General features: G+C 30.3%; 1 protein-coding gene across 1 annotated transcript in view; it reads left to right on the forward strand.

The window, feature by feature from the left end:
* Nucleotides 1-2,500: 2,500 nt before the first annotated feature.
* Nucleotides 2,501-18,118, forward strand: part of LOC142322885 (glucose dehydrogenase [FAD, quinone]) — a 117,185-nt gene continuing 101,567 nt past the window's right edge. Inside the window, exon 1 of the mRNA XM_075361978.1 lies at nt 2,501-2,784. The gene's annotated coding sequence lies outside the window, so the exon portion shown is untranslated. The remainder of the gene's footprint in view (nt 2,785-18,118) is intronic.

The following is an 18,118-nucleotide window of genomic DNA, read 5'->3' on the forward strand; positions in this document are numbered from 1 at the left end:
TATATATATATATATATATATATATATATATATATACATACTGTAATAATTCGTAGATCAGCACAACAGGTTTAAGCTCAGTAAAATACGAGTCGGTTTCTAAATATCTACAAACACGCTTCCAGAAGTTCTCTTCAGAAATCTAATGTAGGCTAGTTCCTTTTTCTATTTTGGAGAGAACTGTATTTTAGTCTGAAAAGATCGTCTAGAAGTATATCACCAGGTATTTAGAAAATAGGTTTATTTTAAATTTATTTTTTTATAAAAATAAATAATCACCAAAACAGGTTCCAAAGAATATTGTTACAGTAACAGACACGTACATTGCACACCCAGACTCTCTGTACAGTGCTTGCGAAAGTTTCCAGATTATTACCCGAAACAACTTGTCTTCGTTTTTTATTTCATCATTTTGAAAATAGATTCGTATTCTGTTATTCGGAGATTATACGCCACTAATTATATATAGTTTTTCCTAAAAAATTTACACTAAGATTCTTTATTTTTATTACTAAAACTGAAATGAAAGCAAATACAATAGAATGCTCAGAAAATAACTGATGTTAGAATTTGCGAAAACTGTATTTTTTTTAATAAGGTAAGGAAATTTGAACACTATCAGTAAAGAAACTGAAGAGAAAAGACAATTCGTAAAATTAAGAAGAAACTGTTTCCTTCAAAAAATAAAAAAACAGAATTAAAAATAATTTTCAGAATCTTTGAAAATGTTGTCTATAAAAATATATTACTTTTATGCTACTTCGAAGCAGATGATAGAAATTTTTAAGCTCACATCCGGAATCGCTTAGTTTTATAAATTTACCTAGATAGGAAGTTAATGCTACAGTTTACACTAAGGATTTTTTTACAGTAATATTATACGTAACTGAAGGAATGTTTTGAAAAGATTACAGTAAAATATTGAACAAACATAAACGATTCTATCCGACTTTATCAAGCAGATCATGTTTTGCTTTAGGCATAATACTGAAAAAAAGTAAAAACCACATGTACTGCATATGACTCACAAAAAAACTATATATACATAGGTATCTGTATTAAAAATGTCCAATAAGAGTTTAATAAACCACATTCCTGAAAAAAGCAGCGTAGATTTAAACAGGTTTCAGGCAAAAATTATTAAATTTCAAATGATGTAACAGTATACTTATTTAACATCGTGAATATCGTTAGAGAGACTGATGTAACACGGAACTTTACACGGAACACAGAGGTCTGGCTCGCATAAGTGTGTGCGTGTTCTTCGTGGGAAGTTTTTTTCGTTAGGTACAGGGAATTTTTAATTTTCATTAGTTTTATGAATAGTCTTATCCCAAATATCCTTATAAACAGAATTCAAAGCACATATTTAACAGACTACAAAAACAAATTACAATTCATAATTACTTTAAATTATTTTATCCTTTAATTATAGTGATTTCTGTCAACCATCGTTAAAGAATATCTCTTTAAAGGTCAAATGTTACTAATCAAACTAGTAGGGATGTGCCTCCCTCGAACTCTCTCTCTCTCTGTCGCTCTCTCTCTCTCACTCTCTATCTCTCTCTCTCTGTGTGTGAGAGTGTGGGTGTGTGTGTCTCTCTCTCTCTCTGTGTGTGTGTGTATGTGTGTGAGTGGGTAACGTAAACGACAAACCGATAAAACCGTTGAATCGAGGCGATGTATATAAATCGTTATCTGAAAACAAGTGCTGAATTCGTCGGTAAATCGTCAGGTAAATCGTCGGTGTTAATTAATTGTCTCGGTCTTTGTTATATCCGTGACGCTCGTAAAACCGCTGAGGTGCAACCGATATTAGCCATTCTTTAAAGTAACAATATATATTAAACACCTTTCGATACACTATCGATCCCATTCGTCTCTTATTTTTCCTACTAAGCCCGGTATGCACTGATGTTATTCTTGGGAACAGACGAACCGTTTTCAGAAGCGGCTTGTAATTCGTTTCGAGTCGCTTACAGCAGTTGTAGCATTTAACCAATCGAACAAAACAAAAAAAAAGAACCGTTTGGAAGGTCGGTTCGTTTTTTTCGAACTCTTTGAATTTACAATTACAGTCGACAATTACTTTTAATTTTTATTTATAAACACATACCAACAAAATTTGTATTATGTAGGCTAAACTAAAAAAACTTAAATTACACTTTTTAATTTTTTTTGAAGCGTTATACGATATAAATTTTAATTGAGCCGACTAAATTTGATACAAAAAAATAAACATGTATGATAGTGGGGAAATACGTAGGATAACAGATAAATAAAGAGTGAATGAAACAAAGAAATGAAGAAATAGAGAAAGAAAATTAAAAGATAAAGAGAGATCGCGTATAGACGAAGAGAGAAAGAAAGGGTAATGCTTTCACTGTCACCGGTTGGTTGAACGGAGTAAAAGTGGTCTCACTTGTTTCAAGAGTAGAACGAGCAGAATTGGAAGACAGTATTCGTCGTCTGTTAAAGCGTGCAACAACAAAGAAAAAAATAGCAGTGACTCGTCGGGCATTTCATATACCAAACACCGATTAAGTTACATCTGCCGTGTATTATCTGTTACGAAGACTGATAGAAATCGCGAAGTAACGTACGTTTTTAAATATATTTTTTTATTAATAATAAAAAAACATATATAACCGTTATATATCAAATTTAATAATTATTTAAAAAAATAAGAAGATAGTGTTTACCGATAGATAATTCACGTAAAATAGGATTTGTGTAACAAATAACCGCGTTAAATCAGCCAGCTATCACTGAAGATTTTGAATAGTAAGTAACAATGGTTTTATTGTACCTATAATGCTTAATAACAAAATATCAATTGAAATTTTAATAATTATTTAACAAAATGTTTGTACCAGATTCACGGACAAGTATTTATAAATCAAACGATAGGCATTATATCCTCCTGAAAGCTTGAAGAATATTAAAAAATTAATATATTATATCTTTTAAAAAGTAATACTCATTATAAAAGTATAAGAACTCACCAAGGCGCGCTTATGCAAATATAAATAAATACCGGTAAAAATTTACTTTTTACATGTAAAATAACGAACCGATTTATGTGAAATCTGATCCCGGGCGAAAGATTCTTTTGTTTTATTTACTGGAATGACCGCCTTCACAGAGTTCTTCTATGCAAGTCGATCAAAAAATAAACGTAAACGGAAAACTAATTTCATAATACGTAAAAATGTTTTATATAAAAAGGAATAACGCGAAAGACTCTTTAGTCTGCTCTTAGTAATTACCCTTAAGAATTTAATAATATAACCTTACTTTTGTCAAAAGAATTCTTACGCTGTCACCTTTGTATTTTTGACTTCTTTCAGACATGTAGCCACGCTTGAAAAGTATGTAGCTTAAAATAGCTATGTAGGTACCTTAAAAATAAAATTATTCATTTATAAAATTAGAAAACTTATTAAACAATTAAATAACTATTACATTTTTTCTAGTATTATTTAAATTGCTGAAAATAATTCTAATATATTCCGTGCGATATCGGTTTTCGCATGCAAGGCTGTGATAAAATTACAGGATTAAAAGTCTATTATCAAATTACGTACAATACTAACACTACAAATGCTTAAGTATAAAAATCTTATTAAATTACTCTTTTAAATCTTTCTGCTTTCTAAAAGACAAAAATGCCTCAGTAGCGTAAATATAATTAACACCTAAGTATAATTTTTTTAAATAAAATTTTGCAACAAATTAATTAATCGATACACGGTTAATGTACTGTTTAGTAAAAACGATAAATTTTACGGGTTAAGATACAGATCAATTAAAATTACTGTAACCTATTAAAATAATAATAAATCGTAAAGTTATAAGCCGATGCTACTTACTTAGTAAGTTGTAGTCATTTATCTAGCGATTATAAAAGTTACGTAAGAAGAACTTCTGCGTACGGTAAATCTTTTCTCAGTAATACCAACGATAATAAAAACGAAACATTTGAGGTTATTTACACGGATCTAAGTGATAAATAATAGATATAATATTTAGTAAATTAATAAATATTTTAGCAGTACGTCCTTTTTGTTTACATTTATTTATTTTTTAAGTTCTACTGGTAAAATTTGATGAGACGTATTCTTACGGCAAGAAATATTTTCACGAACGTACTACCAAAACGTGTCAAACAAACCCTCTGCTTTGCCATTAACTTTATTTTTATGTAAGTAGTCGTCCTAAATGAAAAGAATACACTGTTCGTCGCTGATACAGACGAGGCTGATAAGGTGGTTTAAGAGTTCTCGACTATTATTTTGCTTTTCAAATTAGGATAATAAAATTGTAACGCTTTATCGGTCAAGAATAAAAGTTCATTTTATGATCTAACGGATTTAAATTTCTATTTTTAATAGATCTTTTTTTTTATTACTCCCACCGATAAAAAAAACTTTATACGGAAAGATTACAGGAAATAGAAAATTACGATTATCAAATAATTTACAAATGAAATATTCACATACATAAATTATACATTATTTACGAGTAAATTGTAATCTCCAGATAAAAAATGAAACTGCCCCGGCATTTACTCGAAGAATCAGGGAAATTGCGGAAAAAACTTCATCAGCGCCATAAAATTAATAAATAAAAAGATAAGCAATTAAATCTTGTGTTAATGTACATAAAAATAATAAATATACTATAACAGTAAAGAAATGTGTGGAAATAATAAATAAAATCAGAACAAAATCCTCATTATTTGTACGCGTTAAAATTAATAAAAAATATCTAGGTTTATATAATTAAAAAATTTATTACTTAAAAATTAGTAAATATAGGTCAAATTTGAAGAGGAGAATTTTTTAATTTTCACTTAAAGTAAATTCATAAGAAATTATTTTAAACGAGTCGGTAATTCATTAACAAAGACAACTTAAGCGTATTACGGAAATTTTTGGTAGACCCAAGTTTTATGTCTGCATCGATAAAAGGTGGACGTTATTATTTTTTTTTTACAAATAAATGGTTATTGTTTTAAGATCCGTTTATTCCGTAAATGTAAACGAATGAAATTTAGAAAAAAAATTATTTACTAAAATCGAATAACACGATTTTATATTAACGGGTGTCAAACGAGATGTAAGAGAGTTTTTTAATTATTTAATTTTGATGAACTAAAAAAAATACACCGAAATCATTTAATTTTGTTTAAATTTAAAAAAATTACAATATAGCTGACCTTTCGATTCATAAGAAAAGCTACAAAGTAATGTACTATTTATACGCGAAAATTATTTTTATGCGATTTTAATTTTACCTTGCGGGAAAGGAAGGGAAAACAAACTCATTAAAACATGCCGTATCGAAATTTAGGTTTATGATTGATGTAAAAATTCAAGCGGCGGTTTGACGCTTTAGAATTTTACCTGAGTAAATACTACAATACATGCCTAAAGCTGTAATGTTATAATAAAACGTGACGGCTGTTTTAAAAACAAATAACATTGAAATTCATTGCCACAATCATCGGACTTCGCCAGCAAAATGAATACGTAACTTTTTGTAATAGCAAGTAATAGAACGTAACATATAAAATAAAATTTGGTTATTATTTTTATTTTTTTTTTTTATAAATCATGTTATAAACCATACTTATAAACTGTTAAAGATCATTAAAAAAAAATAATAAAAAGAAGAACAAATTTTTTACAATTGTTTGTTTAAAATAAGCCAATAGCACGTTAAATTCGCTATATTTAACATATATACTCGTATATGATGTTTTTAACAAAATTGGATTAGATTATTAGAAATTAAATGAAAAATAGGTTGCTTGCACCTTAAATAAATATTTATTCTCGTATGAATTGTATATATTTTTTTAATTTATATCTAAAACATCTATTTGATACGGCAATTTAAAATTCAGTTAAATGTATTCAAGCGATAAATTTCATACCTCAATTTTTATAAGATCTTCATTAAATGGACGTAAATCGGTATGAATTTCTAAATTTACTACGGCAATTTACATTAGACAATCGCTCATTACCCGCAAATACAAGCATTCATTCGTAGAAATATTTTAATACTGAAAAGAATCGTAAAAATTTAAAATAAAACTGTTTAAAAGTAAATAAGACAAATAAATAACAATATTTGAGAAATAAGAGAAATTTAGGCAACAAATTTGCAATATGTAAGACTAAAAATATTATAATTATTAGTTAAAGGTAAACTAGTTCATAAAATTACAAGCGTTTTTCTGTATTTGTTTTTACTAATTAACCTAATCCTAAAAGATCAAAATAAGCTTAATAAGAAAAAAAGACTGTTACTAAATTTCTCCGTAATTTTTCGGCTGTATGTTTTTAAATTTTTATCCAACCCCCTTTAATAAATCTGATAAAAAAGGAAATTATTTCTACCGTTACGCCATTATCGTTTATTTATTTACTTTTTTACTTGTAGAATACTTTAGATTATTTAGTAAAAATTTAACAGATTCAAAGTCATATTAAGATATAAACTGTCTTCAGTTATCACAAAAATTTAATTAACATAGTCGCCGACCTCCGCGACGGAATGGTAAAGCGTCAGCTATACATCCGAAGATCCCAGGTTCGAATCCCGCCAGGCTTGCGTTTTTCATACTACCTTCAAAATTTTTATTCCATATTCCTATTCACAAGCTGCGAATTTATTTTGTGAAATAATCATCTACATAAGAATGACAATATTTTGGGTTATTTGAACAAAACGTTACTTTTTTTATAAATTGAAAAGATTTAATCTATATTTCGAACAATTCCAGTCCTAATAATGTTTCATTAAAAATAATAAATTTCCAGTCTATAGGCAAAAGAGAAAATTTTAAGATTTTTAGAGGAGACCTAAAAAACCACGTAATAGTAAAATTTTCATAATTCTATTAGTACTTAGGATATTTCACGCCGCTTCGTATTTTTAAAACAATTTAATAGTATTAATTCTCCCTTCCGATACAAAAGCTACCACACCAGATTCCATGATATTATTTTTAATTTTTTTTGAGATGTGAAACGAAGTACATACACTAAATTTTGTGACCGACAAATCTGTTTTTTTTACAACGCCCGAAGGATTTCAAACCTCAACAAAAGTCTTAGAAAAGGGAATCATTTATAATCGATAGCAATATTTCTCCTGTATTATAAACTGCTGTAATAACTACGAAATTAATCATTTTAAATGTGTTGTCATGATATCAGTATAAAGGAAAACGAAAGAAAAAGTCAATCTGATTGGGTGATACCATACAATTCTAAATAAAACAGTAAAAATTCAAAATTAAACGATTATGCTTAATTATTATTATAGATACGCATCTGTTTATAACGAAGTAGAAACTTATAAATATCACTCTAACCTAAATAAAATATTTAACCTACGAATTCGACAAAAGATTTTCGTTTACTTAACGAATTAAGTGTCATTTTACGATCTTGAACTCGAAGAAGCCACGCAAACTAAAAAAGAAAGCGGTCACTACATTTTAATTTTTTTTCACACAATCCGATTTAATAGCACTAATACACTGTTATCAATTCAACTTCTTTTATGTTAACATATTTAGAAATGCAGTTTACATTTGTTTTATGAGCGTAAATTATCACCATCAACACCACCACAATCACTATAATCATCATCATCATCATTTATAGACTAAAACATTATTTATCTCTAGCGCCTTATATTGAAATTTTGATTTTCAACTCTAAAAGAGGTACTCTCTGCGTGCAGACGGACGTAACATCGCAATGAAATATACTGAAAACATTCTTTCTCCTTTCAATTGTTTATTTTTAGCTTTGTTTTATTTCATGTAAAATTTCTTGAGTTTCTTTATCCGTCTCAGTTTTACCATCCCCAAAATTTTCCTGCCGTAGATAATCGCTTAATTCACGAACGAGTCGACCAGAACCGCCGATGATAAATCGTTAAAAAATGATACAGGATTTTTTTTATACTTGATTTTTTCAAACGCTTATAGTAAGATTATTAAAAAAATTTCCCACTGAATATTTAAATCCCTGTGCATGTGTACGCGCGCGCATACATCTATTTAGTAACAAAAATCATGTTTTAGGATCAGAATATTCATGTCTGAAAAATTAATTTCGTCTACAAAATGAAAAGAAAACTCTCACCCATTTTCATTAAAACTATATATTTTAAGCCTACCGATTACCATAAATTTAATATTTAAGACAACATTTAAAGATAAAAAATAATAGCTTTTAATGTAATATTCCTATTTATTTATTTATTATTTTTTTTACAAGAAAACGAACGTATTATATGAAATAGACTAACATTTTTATAACTTAAAATAAGTAATAATTAATATTATCCGTAATTTAATATCTACTAATTTAACTTATTCTTGCAAACAAAAACAGACATAGTAAATTCCTCAGCTTGTACTGAGGTTATTTTGAGGGTTTTAAATCATTTTTAAGTTTTTAGACGGAGTTGTTCAGGATGTATATTTTGATTTATTCGAACGTTTAATATAATCTTCGGCTTTGTAATTTAATAACGTATTACATGTTGGAAAGAAGTACAAAATACAGACGCATCAATTTCGGCACACGAATTGTAGTTTACGGTTGTCAAGTTATTATATCTACGTCTGTAAGAATAAAAATCATACGCTTTCTTTTGCGTTACTTATCGTTATTTCAAACTTTTTACGGTATTAAGTAATTATTTTAGTATTAATTCAATCCGATTATAATTACACATGCAGTTATAATTTTACCAATAATGAGGCAGCGTTAAAAATTTACATAAAAAATTCTATTATTTCATGAAGTGTAAATACCGTCGAAAAAATATTTATTATAAGTTCCATTTATATTTATTATTACACCCTTATAATAATAAAAAATAAAAATATGTATTTTTAAAACGTGTTTTCTGAATAAAAATATTAGTTCCTTCAAATATTTAAAAAGGTTTACTTTAAAATTAAAAATGGACCTAACAATCTTTTAAGATATACGAATAACCAAACTTTCAACCGACATATATTTTCTTTTAGCAAAAAGAAAATTTCATAAAAAAAAAATAACCGCACGAAAAGATTCTTAGGCAGGATGAAAACAATATACAGAGTTAAAGGTATCTAAAAGTAATGACCTATATTTAGAAAGCCAGTCGTCATAATCGCTTAAACGTTGGCTCAATCGACAGGAAATATCTCCAAGATTTGTTCTCCATACTCTCAAAGTTAGTAGAATACTCATGCGCATAAAGCTGACTCCCAATGCGATTGTGGTCGATAATAGTTGGTCGACTTTGTAACAGAAGGTTCAATGCGTGCTTTGGTTAGCTGAGTTTCAATCAGTTACGCGTGTTCAACGGCGTGTACAAACCGAATGGAATATCGATCCTCCTACTTCCAAGTCTATTCGTCAGCGGGATACGACTTTAAGAGAGACCGGGGGCTTGATTTTACGAACTGGAGATCATCAATAAGGTTCAGTTAGTAACAAGACTGCAGATCGTGTGCGCGAAGCATTCACTGCCAGTTCTGGAAAGTCAATTAGGCGGGCTAGTTATGAACTGCATATTCCACATTCTACTGTTCACGGCATTGTTCATAAGCGGCTCCGTCTGCGAGCGTACAAATTACAACTCTTTCATCACTTTAAACTAAATGATCGCCGCCTACGACATCAGTTTCCTGCAGAGGTAATGCACTGTGTCGAAAACAATCTTAATTATCTTAATACGTTGGTATTAAGCAATGAGACAACTTTTCGTACGAGCGAAAATGTTAACAAACACAACTGTCGTATTTAGAGTACTGAAAAACCTCATACAGGAATCGAAAATGAAAGGGACTCACCGAAAGTCAATGGCTGGTTAGGATTACACAGAAATGGTGTCATCGGCCCGTTTTTTTTTTTTCATGGAGCCCACTGTTACAGGACACACGTATCTCGACGTCTTCGAGAACTTCGCTGTTCCTCAGGTTACTGCAGGCTTCAGTTTCCAACAGGATGGTGCTCCACCACACTTTCATCGAGATGTTACCGAGTTCTTGAACATCAGTTTCCGCGGATGTTGGATCGAACGAGGAGGTCCAACTGCATGGCCACCTACATTCCTAGATATCACTCCTTTTGACTTTTTTGCTTGGGGATTTATTAAAAGTTGTGTGTACTAAAGAAATGTTCGAGACGCAAAATGTTTGAAGGTGTTGGTCCAATAACGCCGCAGATGCTGCGAGCATTGAATTTGACTTACATTAAAAATTGTTGAGTTCCTGTATTTATTACAAAAAAATATTAAATTATATTAACTGGTTCTCTTAATATAAGCTGTTACCTTTGGATAACTTTGGCCGGGGCACACTGTATTAAAGACAAATAATATTACATAATATCCACTAAATCTGATATTAATATTTTTTTTTTTGTTTTTAACGTATCTGCTACAAGGTTTACGAAAATATAAATTTAAATGAATAATAACAACAATTTTATAATTAAAAATACACATCTAACTATAAAATTACACATTTTTCCTGCACACCAGACCAAGTAAACAAAGAAATTAGTCTATTCGACCGTCAATTTAAGTATTATATGTTACATAAAAGTGCTAGTTAAATGGAAATTATTAGTGAAATTAATAGCAAAATTACTGGCCAAACGTTCGGTAAAAATTGGCACGCTCTAAATTTAGATAAAATTACGAGTTGGCTGTTATTTGCTCACACATATCAGGATATTTTTTCATGTAAAATAAATTTACCTGACCGAACAGAATAATTATTTTCAGCTTGTTTTATTTCTAAAAAGAAGCGTTTTTGTCAATAAAGTACGTAAAATCAGCATCAGGATTCCCACAAATCAGCATCAACTGCAAACAACGTAATTATATTTTATTTTTGGAAAAATTAATGGTGAAAAAGAAACAAAATTTGTAGAGGACGCAGATTTTCTTTACAGAAAAGTTTATTAAAGGAATGCTGAAAGATAATTTCATAAACGTGTTCGATTGAGACAAACCAATTGTCAGTGATGTGGAACTAAATTTGTTAAAAAAAATAAATTTTTTTGTAAAATATTACTTGCTGTATATATCACATAGCATATTGCATATATAAACATATATTTCATACAACATATTGCTCAAACACCTCTTTTACTTTAATAATCTTTCTGGGGAATAGTGATTCGTAGGCTACAAATATAACCCTATAGTTCTCTTGAAAATACCTTGTCTTACTCGGCGAATAAACACAGTGATTGGTCTTTCCTCTTTCCATTAAAATCCCCATGCACGTATTGAAGTTACGAGACTGAAGGTCATTCGCTGTTGCCTTCTAACAGGCGGAGCAATCAGCGGGATTACACGCAGGTCAAGTTTAATCTCTGATAACCACAAAATCTAAAAGAGCTTTTTTAATACAATAAGGAATTATTTTTCATAACAAACGCTAAAATTACATTACTTTTTTTATTATTTTTTTTAAAGCATTGTTAGGGAAAAACATGGAATACTGATATATTTTATGTGTTTTTTTTATTCGTAGTTGATGGTGATTAGAATAAACATTTATGAAAAAATAATAGCTTAATTTAGGGTTTTGTTAACGAATAAAAGCGAAAAAATTATTTCAACCGTATTCTAACATGGTGGTCATTTCCCGTATCAAGTACGGAAACAACAAAACTATTCAGTTTTGCCTTTAAGATTCTAAAAATGTAATTACTATTGTAATTACATTTTTATTCGAGTGTAAAAGTTTTGTTTTCGTTGGATATTTGGGAAAAAGTCTTGCTTAAAAATATTGTTCGAAATAAAAAAAATTCTTAACTACTTTTCTTTTCAAAAGTAATTTAATTTAAACTATTATTAAGTAAGAAGACGCTACTATCGGTAAAGAATTTCCCCTATATAGGAAAGATGTCTATTTTCTTTCGTCAGATAATAACTTAAGGCCGTACTTGATTAAAAATAACTCTTTTTGGGTGCGCAAAAAAAAAGGAAGGGAACTAGAATTCCGCGTTACTTGGTATCAGGTTTTGACACCGTCGGATAACATTATTGGATACATCTTGCGGAACCTGTTAGCGAGCCCGACACTGCTCAGGCGCCCGTAAATGGGGTTCCTCCACCTCTTTAAAAAAAAAAGGGAAAAAAAGACGCTGCATCCTACGGTTTAGTTGACCTCGTGTAAAACACAAGTCGCTTCTAAAAACGAAAAGTCCGCTCTACAAAAAGCGACCGTCAATGCTTGGTTCGCTATAGAAAGCTTTGAGTCAAGTAATTTAACGTTGCTTTCTTCTGCAAGAAATTACTGTCGAACGTCTGCACAACAAAACGTCTTTCTTTTTTCCTGTTTAGCCTCCGGGAATTGCCGTTCAGGTATTACTTCAGAGGATGAATGAGGTTGATATGTATGAGTGTAAATGAAGTGTAGTCTTGTACAGTTTCAGTTCGACCATTCCTGAGATGTGTGGTTAATTGAAACCCAATCACTAAGGAACACCGGTATCCACGATCTAGTATTCAAATCCGTATAAAAGTAACTGCCCTTACTAGGAATTGAACGCTGGAGCTCTCGACTTTCAAATCGGCTGATTTGGGAAGACGCATTCACCACTAGACCAACCCGGTGGGTACATCAAAACATCTAAACTCATAAAAACGGCTACGTTCAGTCTTATACTTCTTCACTCTCACCAGCAAAGGGATATCGGTCGTACAAAGAACTTACTCCAGAGAAATTAAGTTAAGTTACTCAAGAAGAAAGTAACTAACTAATACCGCTTGTACCTAAGAAATTTTAAGCCTACACACCACACATTCATAAGACGGACCGGGGTAGACATTTGTAAGGGAGCTTTACGTTCTTTATATATTGTGCTTAAAAAGCCTAGAATGGCAAATTTTATGACGGTACTAGTAATTATTCCGATAAAAATATTATAAAATCGCTACGACTCTATCGAACAGTATACATTAATGATTCATCCTATCACATTAATCCGGTGGTAATGATCATAAAGAAAGCATCTCTATATAAACGTACGCTTCATTTCAGGGTTTAAAACGAGGAAAGTTACAATAACTTAGAGCCGGTGACAACAATCGGAAAAGTGTTTACTAATATCCATTCAGCTAAAAGAATCGAGTGGGGTGAATAACAATTTTACAATATCCCTACTTTTTCTTCGGTAGAAATTTATTACTATTAACTTAACGATATCTGTTGTATAAGATACACATATGGAAGTATGTACTGCAGACAAGATAACTACACTTTTAATTTATGTTAAGGATCATTTTTGTTGGAATTCTAGTAACAATGCTCTAATAAATAAAATATGCGTTAACAGTCTCTCTCACCGCGCGATATCCGACTCGGAAATACGAATTCAGCAAACTTTTGAACCGACATCGGATAGCCAAAACTTCAGGTTCAATACTATGCTTAGGGATTTTTTTGCATTATCTGTGGGGACGAGGGAAACAAACGATTTTTTTAAGACTTAGGCGTAAATGAATATTAGTAGATCAATTGTTATACAGAACTAAACCTATAGATCAAACTATATCGAAAATTGTTCTTCGCAGAAAAATATTAAAAGATGTTTACGTTTATGGTCTTTATAAAAGCCACATTTGAAAATCTCAGAACTAAAATATTTTCGACTAGAAAAACGAAACACCCTTCTTCAGAACACCTGGCCTCTGATACAACATTTAACAAAAATACTGTCGACTTAGTTTTTCCAGGTCAAGTTGAAACTAAATAAAAATATTATTGCTATTGCTAACGTAGAAATTAGAATCGATCGGTCTACAAGTAATAGTAATAAAATAATAATTCTCGGTAAAAGGCTGTAAAGAGTGATGCAATAAAAATTAAATAGACTTGGCGCATCTGTCATGGTCTTTTATCGAGATATGATAGTAACTTAATGCGACTACGTACATTTTTTTAATTATTGATAATATTATCATCAGATCCGTAAATCAGAAAGCTTGATTTATCTAGAGACAATTTCTCACGTCTCATATAAGAGAAAACACGAAGTTAAATAATATTTATATCGTCACTTTCTTCCAAAGAATTATTATCGGTTATTCTAGCAGTTACATCCTATATAAATAATAATTTATTTCGTTTAATGAATTCGAATTAGAGAAATTTACAACAAAACAATGTATAACTGTCGTAAAATTATAACGAAGAAAATTTATTTTTTATCATTATTAAGTAATGCAAATTATTATAAAAGAAAACGTAAAATAAATTGAAGAAATGTTATACTACAATAAAGGTTTCCTCACTGAGATGTCGAAGTTTTAATTAAAATCAATTTACAAAGAACCTGTAATAAATTAATAAAATAGTTTAAAATTTAACATATCAATGTCGACGTATTAAATCATTAACTCGCCAGTATTTATGAACTATAATAAACGACCACGAAACTCAGATTTAAAAAAAATAATAACGCTTACTTTCCGTTAGACCGAAAATAAATTTTAATCATTTTCGGACTTAGAGGTTAATCAGTATATTGTGATAGACTACTAGTAGCGCTACATCTTTGTTGATGACTAAAAGTTGACACCTCGCTTCAAAATGACAATGAAGAACATGGTCTTATTTTATTTCCGTATCACTTTTCTGTCAATTTATCTGATTTCTTTTCATTAACTATATTAAAAAAAAGAAGAAATCAGGAAAACTTAATTGTTTGACAGCTTTTTAACCTTAAGGCTCTTGTGAAGCACGTAAAAATATTCTAAACGGGTGTTCTACTAACAGCCTGGTAGTTAATTTGTGCCTTACTATTGTTGCTATTTGAGCGTTATCCATTTTATATGCGTTATTTGAGCGTTTTCGTCGAAGAAAGCCATTCCAGTTTTCGTTAAATTTTCTAACGGCTACTTTTAATCGGGAATAATTATTAAAAGAATCAAAATAAACTAAAAACTGGTAAATTTATTTCGTCTGGAAGAATAAAAAATATATGAAATAATTAATAATATTCATTATTATTAGTTACAAAAAGTATTTTAAAATAACCGCTCAAAAAGGAAAATTTTGTAAACATCTGCATAACAATCAGACTACGCGGTTCAGGTAAATACGTTTTACTGTAATATCGGGCGGTTTTTAAAACCGCTACGGCGTCCTGCTACTCGTAAGACATGACATATATATTAATAATTTTGTTACTAGTGTTACCGTCCGATGTCCGTACTTGTGGGACATATTTTATCAGTTTTCAATTTACTAATATCATGCTTCATCCATGACTTTATAATGGTTGTTTTCATTATTATTTACTTTTTCTCATTCGGCTTATCAAAACGAAAAGACCGGTTTCTTTTAATTTAAAAAAAAAAACATTACTGGCTGAAAAACAGCTATTTCTTTTAAACGGCCAAAAACCGGGAAAATGTCAATCCGAAGATGCCCTGATCAAGCGAGGACAATGGAAAATGATCGCTTATTTCAAAGTTTTAAGATAAGTTTTTAGAATTTTTTGCGAATTTTACAAAGGCGTAAAGTCATTTTACGTTAAAAAGTAACATAAATTTGTAATTTTCTTTAGTTTCTTCAAGCTAATTTCAGTAGTCAAATGAAACAACATACGTTACAGATAAGAGAATAATTTCTAACCTCATTACGAAGCGAGTTATTAATTTTTAAACTCGTCGGCAAGGCTAGACCGCGACTAGAATACATATTACTATAATGAAAGATAGCAATAATCTTTGGCTAGTTCAGTTTTACTTACGATTTTAACGTGATTTTTTTCTAGTATTTCTTCTAGGAAAAAGCAAACATTACGGGTAGATTTTTCATTTGTAGATAACATTACTTTACTGGTTTTGATTTTCGTAAAATAAATTAATTTAAAATTAAGTAATGTTGTAATAAATAAAACTGAGAAAATAAAAGTTAAAGATTCAATAACAGCAATAAAAAATAACAGCAAGATTGTAGAAAGCAATGTTGAAGTATTAATGGAACGGAAAAAATCTACTTTGTTACAGTCTGTTGTATTACGGTGTGTAATTCGAATTTAATTTTGACTGCGGTTTTGAATAAGTTTTATGCCGAGTTTAAATTAATGAGCCGTTTTACTCATAAATACGCTCACGGAAGTAGAAGTAATAAGTTCGACTTACTAGTATTAAAAATTTAAAGTTCAATAAAGGCATCAAACGTTCGTGAAAGCTTAGCCGTTGTTAGAGTACGTTTCCTAACCCTTTATATAGAAAGGGCCGTTAAATTTGAAGTTTATGTTAGTTCATTTAATATTATAATTTATTTTTTTAAAAGTTGTGTGTAATATTTTTATTAATGCGAACCGAATGAAACACAATTCTTTATTTAAGTTAAAATTTGAACATTTTGCAAATAATAGTGAAGCGAGGTTAACGAAAATATTCGTGATCGACAGAAAAATGAAAATATTATTTTTTTGTTTAGAAATAGCCACGTTTAATATAAGATATGTGATCGAGTAAAAAGTCTATCTGAATTACCGAGACATGAAAAACCGACCGGGCGGTTTATTACAATAGTGAGAATTTTCGTTCTTGGTACTTCAGTAGCTACTATTACTTTGTTAGCGAAGCCACACTGGGACTCGATGTTTGTATAGTGTATAGACGATGGTCTATACACGATCGTCTGAATCGTGTATAGTAACGATTCAGTTACTAACTCGTCAAGGTTTATAAAGTTTATAAAAAAAATACGGGTTAATTCTATCAGGAATGCCTGAAGTAATATCGGGACTGCTAATACGGGGTAAAATCTTTACACAGTAGAAATGAAGAACTTAATTCATTGCCTTATTTACTCTATAAAATCGAGTTCAGTAAATCGATTTTTCAGATAATCGATACTTCATTGTGTACATTATATCCGTTATTATATTAGAAGGGATAAAGAAATTCGCCTTTACCCGCAACATAACTGATCTCCAAGTTCAGATTTTTATACGACTACCGGATGAGAACGAGAATTGTCGGGGTAGCCTGTAGGTACAACCACTTCCAACGAAACAAAAACAGTAGAACGCCTAACTGTGAAGATTCTTACCGTAAATCTTGTTAGCATCCGGTTAAAATTCAATAAAAATAACCAAGAAAGAAGGTGTCAAAAATAAGAGAAAGAACAAATATTCTAAAAGGTGATCTACCCAGAGATCGCGAAAATATACAAACGAACTCTAGCCGAAGGGGTGGTTGGAGGCACCACCTTCGGTCAGCCAGCATCCATACATCCATCCCACCAATAATTCTGCGGGAATTCTAAGATCTAGTTATCTTTACCAAGGATGAGAGCAATACATTACCGATCATCGAATTTGTTTTAACTCAAATGGATATGAACTGTAAATTGTAATGTAAATTATAAACTGTTCAGCCAGACAACCACAGCAGGATAGTTTCATCCATTACACCAAAGATTCTCAAAACGTTTGGCAAGACGACGACAAAGACTGGCGCGTTTTTTTGTAAGGAGTATCGAAGGATAATAGTGAACGAACTCAATTTTTATTGTTATTGAAACCTGTGATGATAATAACTGTAATCGTTTTAAAGTAAAAATGAACCTATGAAGTTATGGTGCCGAGTGGGAGGTGAAATTAAAGGAAAATTATTTATATAATAAAATTTCCTATTTTAAAATTAATCATAAGATTTTTTTCAATTATTGAGGAAGGAAAATTATTATTAAGTTGTTTGCTTTGTGGTAAAAGTTTCAGAATTGCATTACACACTCAAACGATCCGGACAGAATTTGAGAGAAATGTTGATATGCCGAACGTGAATCGATTCTAACGATTTAAGTCAATGTTAAAAGAGAATTTCAAATGAACGATAGCCTGATAATGATAAATATGTACTTCAATTTATAAAGATAATTTTACTAGAAACTAACAAATCGGGTTAAGGGATCGATTAATTTAAAGTAAAATTAACAATTAAACTTGTGCTCGATTAGACGATTTTTTTTCAGTTAACGGGCAATCCTGTTTTAATGAGGACAGAGAATTGCAAACAGTTCTTTTAGTAACATGGTTACCGTTTTCTT

The sequence above is a fragment of the Lycorma delicatula genome, chromosome 4 (genome assembly GCF_047948215.1).
Source record: "Lycorma delicatula isolate Av1 chromosome 4, ASM4794821v1, whole genome shotgun sequence".
In the NCBI taxonomy this organism is placed as follows: Eukaryota; Metazoa; Arthropoda; class Insecta; order Hemiptera; family Fulgoridae; genus Lycorma; species Lycorma delicatula.